Genomic DNA, 10,169 nt, shown 5'->3' on the forward strand with positions numbered 1-10,169 from the left:
AACGGAGCAAAAATTAATGAAACAGAGAAATGAGAAGGCCTAGGGCTCGCCCGATATATGATAATTACCGGCGGCTTTCCGGTGGAAGATCTGACGGTGCCTTTACCGGTGCTAAATCCGCCAGTATAATTTCATAATGTTTAAGTTAGGCCGACGCAATAGACGCCGGTAAGTCCACCGATAATTGCCGGCGGACTATGCGCCGGCATAGTTATAAAATAGGCGCATAACCCGTGCATTATCCCCCGGTAAGTTTGTGGCGTTTCGGCTGCCAGAAAGTCCGTCGTAACATTTTTGTCGCACGTGTTCCACCGATAATTGCATCGTCATTTCCGGCGACCAGTTGTCTGCCGAAAAAATCCTACGGTAATAGGGCATTTTCCTGTAGTGGGCCAACGAAGCGGTCAACCAATCCTTGGTATTATATTAAGCCGTAAAGCTACCCCTTGGGGTTTCACATTAGGGTTATGACATGAGGGGAGATTTAAGGAATTGATGCACTTGGAAGTGTGAAGGGAATTTTATAAGATTGCTCTAGAGTTCTTGGTGGATATCCAACAGATTTAGGGATTTTAAGGGAAGCTAAATCATGATTGGATCAAAGTGCTTAGTTTGGATTGATTTTGCTAGGCTTGAAATATTGGATTAGTGAAAGGTCTTATTGATGCATGGAGGTGCTATACATGCTTAGAAGTATTAGAGGAATATTATGTGATATATTATATAGTTTTTAGGGAAATAATAAAAAAAAAGAGATTTATAAGGGGAACTAGCTCAAGACTAGACCAATATGCTTGGAATATTATATTAGAGGATGGCCCTAATGGTGTATGGAGGTGTTAGAAAGGCTTGGAAGTCTTATATGAATGCATGATGTTCATATCTAATTTTTTTTTGGTGAACATGCAAGGTGAATAAAAGGTGGCGGAAGAGGGATGATAAAATTAGTTTAAATTTTTTCTTAGTTTGGCTAGCTACTTCAAGGCTGCTTGTGGGAATTTTTTTTTATTGTAAAATAGGGAGAATACATGTATAATGATGTCAGAAAGGTGGAAAAAAATAATTGAGAGGTTGGGAGAGAGATTAAGAAGCCTGGAAAGGAAATTTAGAGCTCCCAAAGGAGTGAGGGGGATTCGAGCCAATATAGAAGTGGAGTGGTACCACACAAATTGAAACCTCTTAATCGAGTGACCAAACCTAATGACCTCAAAACAAGGGAAACAAGGCAAACATAAAAGGAAAATAAGTTAAAATTGTATAATATGGAGGGATAACTAAAGATTGAAGATTCAAAATTTAAAATTTAAATTTTGAATATGAATTTTTTTTAATCATTACAATTTCAATACTTTTTATATTAAAGAAACCTTTTTTATTCATATATAGCGATGATGCTCACTAGGCCCTTATTTATAATCTTATGATAGGGCCGTTATTGCTCTCAATCTCATTTTTAATTCTTGAACTTGCCATGGTAGAAGGGCTATAATAATTTATAGCTTTCATGCTCTACATTTGATGGCCTTTAGGGGGCTGCTAAATTTCTCCAAAAAAACTCTCTGTCTAAAAGGTTTACCTTATAGTTATTTGACCTCACCATTGCAAGATCATTAATGTGCAACTCATTTAGTTGAGTTTAAAATACCCAATGCTATTTTGACCTCCACTTAACTCTATTTCATCATCCATTTGTGGCAAAAGACTATTCTTAGACTAAATATATATAAAAAAAGGACACATGATACCCATTTGCTAGTTGCCCATCTTTTTTTTCTTAGAATTATTCTCTTCAATGATTATTGGAATTTCAATCTATCAAATCCATTAATTTCATGCCATGATACTATTCAAAGTTGTATCCAGTTTGCCCATGTGAGACATTAGCGTGTTCATCAACCACTGAAAATCCCCACCAAATCATAGTCAATTGCCCAAGTCTTGATCCTAGTTGGTCAATGGAGTTAATCTAGGGACAATATCCTATGAACACATGCTAATTATGGGATGAAAAATCTTCATCTTTTATTATTGATAACTATGATAGATATTTTAGGCTAGTTATATGAAAGGTAATATCATTGTCAAAAAAGCTAATATGGCTTTAAATTTATTCATTTGAAACATTGTTTATTGTATAATGTTTCAAGCTCAGAGAAGTGAAAAGCATTACAAAACTCCTATAATAAGTCATTATCAAAACTAAGATCTTTCAAGCGCAATTGAGTATATACCTCAAGTAAAATCCTACAAGTGTTCATCATCAAAGCAAATGATCTTTAATGCCTAGAGGAGTTATAATCCTTGGAGAAATCTTACTAGTGGCCTTTATTACTGAATATGATATTCTAAATAGTTAGGTAGAACCCAAAATGTTAGAGAAATATATTACAACCTACTTACAACATAATCATCATGGGATCAATGCCTATGCCACAACATTACTTAAGTTGACGTCATCTCCTTCAAGACCTACTCTATAATCTCATTTATATCATTATTATTTTCATCTTCATAACTATATTGCAACTTTGATTATGGCATAAAGTTTCATGTTAAGACCTATGCCATAACCTTATAATTACATTCAGACTTACTATGCATAGCCTAACTTTTGTTTTAGTTATCTCCCTTAAGGCTTATTTTGCAACTTTGTTTATGCTACAACTAATATCCAAATTTATGTTATAACCTCGCTCATGTAGTTATCATTGTATCTAGAACATTATTACAACCTAGCTTGCACCAAAATTATGTCCATTAAGACATATATTGGAACTTATTTGTGTTATAACTATTATCATAACTTGACCTAAAACCTAATCATGTTGGACTACATATTTCTTCATTAAGTCCTATGCCACAATCCACTAACATCATAGTTATCATTAAATTCAAACCTATTATATAAAATTACTTACATCATAGCTTCTCATTCAAGATCTATATAGTAATATTTCTTATGTCATAGTTATTGTTAGCCAGATGCTTGTATCAGAATTGCACTTTCAATATAGTTAGCTCCTTTATAACATCAAATTTGTAGCCTTGCTTATGTTGTAGTTACCATTTAATTAAGATCCACACCATAATTATCTCCTTTAAGACCTAGACCACAACCTTGCTTGCAACATAATCATATTCATTTTAAGACTTGCACTATAACATTGTTTGGGCCAAAATCATCCTCTTGAAGATTTAAAACATAGTACCAGTTATGTCATAATATGGACCTTTGACCCACCCAACCTCGCTCACATCATAGTTCTCCTTTAATACCTTTATCAAAACCTCACTTGAATTATTGCTATCACACATTCAAACCTAAGTTTTGACCTTATATGTGCCGCAAATCCCTCTCCTTTAGGACATGCATCTTAATCTAGCTTGTTGGTTGTTAGCCCATCCAGACACATATTGCAAGCTCACTTGTACTACATTCATTCATCTCCTTAATAGTTGAGTTATAATCTTACTTGTGATGTAACTATTGCTACATGCACCATAACATTTATTGACCACAATTCTATTTACTTTGTAGTTATTCTCACATCAAGCCTAGTGATGAAAGCCTTCATATTTGACTCTATTAAGACCCACTTAAAACCTCCCAAATGCTTTATAGTCATTTTTCATCTACAAACATACATCATAATCTCACTTATCTCATATTTTACTTTGTGAAAAATCTATTTTACAATCTCACTTGTACAATCAACATCACTACCTCAAAAAGTATAAAACAAACTAACTACAGCCATTATTGGCTCAATATTTGCATTGCAACTTCTATTGCACTAGAACTACCTCATTCAATTTATTAATAATGGAACATAAAATCTAACAAGAAGGCACAACCTAAGCTAAATGAAAAAAAAAAAAGAAAAAGAAAAGAAAGAAGATTTACAATAGTCTCAAGAGTGGACTACTCTCAAGAGGATTAATCTCCTTATTAACATGTTACAAATCAATTTAAAGTGATCAAAATAATTTTATTTCTTCAGCTTAAGCTTCATTTTAACAACAATAATCATATGACATGATCATATTCATATATAACATAATTTAAAATTAATTCAAATAAAAAATGAAATTCATAAAAAATTTACCATAACATTAATTTGTTGTGCTAATCTTTGTAGAGGAATTGATATAACTAAAAATTGTTTTAGTAGATAATAGAGGAAGTTACGACCTAAATCAAGTCTATAATGTTCAAAGTGTCAGTTAATGCAATCATTTTATTATAAATTTTCCTTCTTTAATTAAAAAAAAGAAAAAAAAAAAAAGAGATTGTGATTCTAATCATCCAATTTTTTGTAGTAAGATTATAAGAAGTAATTACAATGATATCTTTATACGAGTTCAGAGATAGTTCTAGCTTGTGTTATGTTCATAGGTCATATTTCTCTAATAACTTCTACTGAACAACTAAATAGTTTTCATGTACTTAGATTAGTGCTTAATGGATTTTAGCATAATAGGATAGTTTTTCATAATTATCATAATTAAATTTATACATATGAGGCTCCATTCCTAATAGGATAATGATATCTTTATTTCTTTGGTGCGCATATGAAATAATTTTTTTCAATTTTTTTAGTCTCTACAATGAACTTTTTTTTTTCTAATATTATGCCATGATTGAAAAGCTTTTTTACATGTAAAATATGTATTTATATCTAATGTTTTTCCAAATACTTTATATGTAAAAAAAATTGCAAAAAAACTTTTTTTTTTACCTTGTGATTCACGTTGAGTGTACCAAAGTGGCCAAATTTGCTGCGATAGCTTTTTGATAATAATAACGCTTATAAAACGAGCTCTAATTGCAATTAGACATTCATTTTGCTCATAGGGATAAATATATTTAATTGGTGATTTTTATATGGGTTTCTTTTCTTTGAGATGATTATAATTATAAATAAACAATCAAATTTTTATTAAATTTAATTCATAAATAAAAAATTTATCATGATCAAAATTTAATTAGAAGATATATAATATATCTGCTTATTTTTCTGCTTTAATAAAAATATTTTATATGCTGTGATCAAAAGATGACAAAGACATGCAAAATAAGAGGATAATTTGAGTGTAATATTGGGTGAATAAAGATGGATGAGACCTGATACGTCGTCAAAAAATTATCTTAATTGAGCGCGAATCTCGATGCAAAATCAAATTGAAATCTTTAAAAAAATTAATAATTCGAGAGACCATCCGAACTCCGATTTCAGGAAACTTTATAGTCGAACTGAGCGTCTTTGGAAATAAAAACACAACGACAACCAAATTCGATTCAATCCGAGCCCAATTGGTCCAATCAAGGACCCAAGTGCTATTGGAAGGTTCAACCACAAATTGGATTACCAAACGGTTTTCCAAAACATAACAAAGCTTATATCTCGAATCGAGCAGCTCGACGAGGAAAATCCAACGAGCCCAAGATCGCCAAATTCAGACATCATTAAGGTCTTCAAATGTCTAAAGAACCGTGCATGATCAAGGGATTCAACATCTACCGTTCATCGACCACTCCCCATTTACCCTTGATCTCTCACCTATTTATGGGCCATGCCACTCCAGAAATATATAAATAGAGCTCTCTCTCCTCTTGAAAAGGGACCCCGAAGCCTAAGGAAAAAAAGAGAGAGATCGGAGATCGCTCTTACTTCCTTGCCTCCTCGACCACCGCCGGACCACCACCTGACGCCATTCCTCCGCCGAACCACCACTTGAGGCCCTCACCTCTGCCAGACCACCGCCTGACGCCGTTGCTCCGCTGGACCACCACTAGAGGCCCTCACCTCCGCCGGACCACCTCTTGACGCCGTTGCTCCGTCGGACCACCGCCAGACGCAGTTGCTCCATCGGACCACCACTTGAGGCCCTCACTTCTGCCGGACCACCTCCTGATGCCGTTGCTTCGTCGTACCACCACTTGAGGCTCTCACCTCTGCCGGACCACCGCCCGATGCCCTGTGCTCTGTCGGACTACCACTTGGGGCCCTCACCTCCGCCAGACCTCCGCCTGACGCTGTTGCTCCGCCGGACCACCAATTGAGGCCCTCACCTCCTCCGGACCACCACCTGACGCCATTGCTCCACCAGACCAACTTCTGAGGCCCAGACTTCTTTGGACCACCACTTAAGGCCCTGCACTCCATTAGGCAACCACCTAAGGCTCAGATTTCTAACGGACAACCACTTGAGGCCCGGACTCCGCCGGACCACCATCTGAGGCCCGAACTTCCTCCGGACCACCACTCAAGGCCCTGTGCTCCACTAGGCCACCACCGGACACCCGAACTTCTATAGAAGTATCGCCTTCCTACTACGATCTTTCATACCCCGGTCTCATGCTAACGGTCTTTCAGACCCCAGTCTCCTACCGACTACGGTCCTCCCGACCTCCATCGCCTACTATGGTCACTCTGACCTCCATCACCCGACAACGATCTTTCAGACCTCGGTCTCATGCTAACAACTGTCTTTCAGACCCTGGTCTCCTGCCAACTATGGTCCTCCCGACCTCCTTCGCCTACTACGGTTACTCCGACCTCCATCACCAGACAATGGTCTTTCTGACCCCGGTCTTTTGCCGACTACGGCCCTTCCAACCAAACAAACATGTATATATAACTCCCACCATGTAATGCACTTTATATGATGTACATTTGTTACATCAATCCAAGGCCTTCTCCTAAGGAAGGGCCTCATTTGTAATCAACTGCAAATACTATTGGATTCATTAAAATTGGGCCAGGCCCCGTGGTTTTTTCCCCTTTTTAGGGGTTTCCACATAAAAACTCTGGTGTCTTTTATGAACGCTACACCCTCTCTCTTATCTGATTATGTGCTGGATCTTCATACAATGCTAATACGTTAAACTTTATATTTCTCTAACGCCGTGAATACTCTAGGACGTAACAGTTTGGCACCGTCTGTGGGAAATTGGTTCCCGACTGGGGGGTAATTTTTTGCTCCAACCTCAAAATGACACTCATGTCAACTTATTGACATTAGTCATTACTTCATCAATTTCAGTTCCAGACTAGAGGGCAACTTTGACTCCATATATGATCAAGAAGATCCCTCAAATGCTTTAAATATCAAGTTGATCGTTCAGGAAAATCTCAGCAAATGCAATGATACTTTTGATCAATAATTAGCTTTATATAGTCCTCTACTGAACTTCTACTCCTTGGACAAGGTCTTGATCTCAAATTTAAAAAGGCAGTAACAGTCTAAAAATAGACCATTCTTCACCTTTGATTCGAGATACACGCGGCGTTCGCCCCCTCCTAATCAAGGTAAAAAATCTATCGTAGGGGGATTCGATTCGACCTCTTCCACACAGATTAACGTCATCGAGCAAAGCTCTGACATACAACCTCGAATGTGTCTCACATCCTTGGTGGATTCTCTCGACCTCTTTCACACAGGTTAACGTCGTCGAGCAAATGCTCCGACATACAACTTCAGATAGGTCTCACATCCTTGGTGGATTCTCTCAACCTATTCCACACAGGTTAACATCGTCGAGCAAAGGCTTCGACATAAAACCTCGGATAGGTCTTACATCTTTGGTGGATTCTCTCAACCTCTTCCACACAGGTTAACGTCATCGAGCAAAGGCTCCGACATACAACCTCAGATAGGTCTCACATCATTGGTGGATTCTCTCGACCTCTTCCACACAGGTTAACATCGTTGAGGAAAGGCTCCGCTATATAACCTCGAATAGGTATCACATCCTTGGTGGATTCTCTCGACCTCTTCTACACAGGTTAACGCCGTCGAGCAAAGGCTTTGACATACAACCTCGGATAAGTCCTACATCATTGGTGGATTCTCTCGACCTCTTCCACACAGGTTAACATCGCCGAGCAAAGGCTCTGACATACAACCTCGGATAGATCCTACATCCTTGGTGAATTCTCTCAACCTCTTTCATAAAGGTTAACGTCATCAAGCAAAGGCTCTGACATACAACCTTGGATAGGTCCTACATCCTTGGTTAACGTCATCGAGCAAAGGCTTTGGCTTACAACCTCATATAGGTCCTAAATCCTTGGTGAATTCTCTCGACCTCTTCTATACAGGTTAATGTCATCGGGCAAAGGCTCTGACATACAACCTCGGATAGGTCTTACATTATTGGTGGATCAAATATAGTTTACCATCATCGAGCAAAGACTCTGACATACAACCTTGGTTAACGTCACTAGAATACCGTCAATGGACTTCCATCTAACTTCTCCACAAAGTTAAATTTCTAACCGATGTTGAATTTCCTCCTGTTGCTGAACTTTTGCCTTGTAGGACTTTCGTCGGAAGTCTACCTAACGTCGGACTTCTGCCTGTCGTCAGTCTACTACTTATCGATGGACTTTCATCGATCTTCTACCCGATTTAGTGGTTCTACCCTACGCCGAACTTATTCCTGCCGTCAGGCTGAAACTCATCGTCGGACTTCTGTCTGTCGAGGGACTTTTGTCGGTCTTCTACCCGACTCAGTGCTTCTTCCAGATGCCAGACTTCTTCCTGCCGTCGGACTAAAATTCGTCGTCGGACTTCTGTTTATTGATGGACTTTCGTCGGTCTTCTACCCGACTCATTGCTTCTGCCCGACGTCGAACTTCTTCCAGCCATCATACTAAAACACGTCCTCAGACTTCTGTCTGTCAATAGAATTTCATCTGTCTTCTGCCTGACGTAGTACTTCTAACCGACATCAGACTTCTGCCTGCAGTCGGATTACTACCTATCATTGGATTACTGCCCGTCGATGGACTTTCATCGATTTTTTACCCGACTCAGTGCTTCTTCCCGACGCCAGACTTCTTCTAGCCGTCGGACTAAAACTTGTTGTCAGACTTCTATTCATCAATGGACTTTCGTAAGTCTTCTACCCGACTCAGTACTTCTACCCGACGCCGGACTTCTTCTTGTCGTTGGACTAATAACCGTCGTCAGACTTCTGCCCATCGATGGACTTTTCATCGGTCTTCTGACCGATGTTGTACTTCTACCCAACGCCGTACTTCTACTCAACGTCGGACTACTACCCGTCGCCTGACTTCTGCCCGTCGATGGACTTTCGTCGGTCTTCTGCCCGATGTTGAATTTCTACCCGACGTCGGAGTTCTATCTACCGTCAAACTACAACCCATCGTCAGTTTCCTGCATGTCAATAAGCTTTCATTGGTAGTTCTACCCGATGTCGTACACCTACACGACAACAGACTTATACCCATTATGGGACTTTTGTCGGTCTTTTACGCAAAGTTGTATCTTAACCCGACGAAGAACTTCTACATGTCGTCAAACTACTGCCCGTCGATGAACTTTCGTCGGTCTTCTACCCGATTCAATGTTTCTACTAGACTACAGACTTTCTGCCCTGGCTCCTTTCTCGGGCCTCCGCCCACCGTTAGACGGGACGACATAATTTCCCCTGATCACAGAATCTATCGAAGGAAAGTGGTCGCCCGACATTACTCCAGTATAAAGAGGGGCCCTACTATTAGACAATGGATACCAATTGTCTGAGGGGAAGAGAAGGCCTCTAATGAGAGAAGAAAGGAGAAGAAGAAGGCTCTTTCTCGCAAAGAGGGGCCATGTTGTTAGACAAAGGATACCAATTGTCCAAGGGGCAGAGAATGCCTCTAATGAGAGAAGAAAGGAGAAGAAGAAGGCTCTTTCTCGCAAAGAGGGGCCCTGTTGTTAGACAATGGATACCAATTGTCCAAGGGGCAGAGAAGGCCTCTAATGAGAGAAGAAAGGAGAAAAAGAAGGCTCTTTCTCGCAAAGAGGGGCCCTGCTATTAGACAATGGATACCAATTGTCCAAGGGGCAGAGAATGCTTCTAATGAGAGAAGAGAGGAGAAGGGGAATGTGCAAGGATTAAGGCCCTATGAGGGGTCTGTTTATAGGCTAGAGAGGAAGTTATGAGAGAGAAAAATAAAAATAAAAAATAAAAAACTCTCCGACTCTCCCTCTCTCCCACTCTCCCACTCTCCCTCAAAAAAAAAAAAAAAAAAAAGAGACTCTCTCTCTTAAAAAATCAGTCCTTGACTTTGTGTTTCATTAATTGTTTTCTCTCTCTCTTAAAAAATAAAAAATAAATTTTGGTTGGGTGATTTTGGCAAAATTGCCCACCATGG

Source organism: Dendrobium catenatum, unplaced genomic scaffold, assembly GCF_001605985.2.
Source record: "Dendrobium catenatum unplaced genomic scaffold, ASM160598v2 fragScaff_scaffold_1074, whole genome shotgun sequence".
NCBI lineage: Eukaryota > Viridiplantae > Streptophyta > Magnoliopsida > Asparagales > Orchidaceae > Dendrobium > Dendrobium catenatum.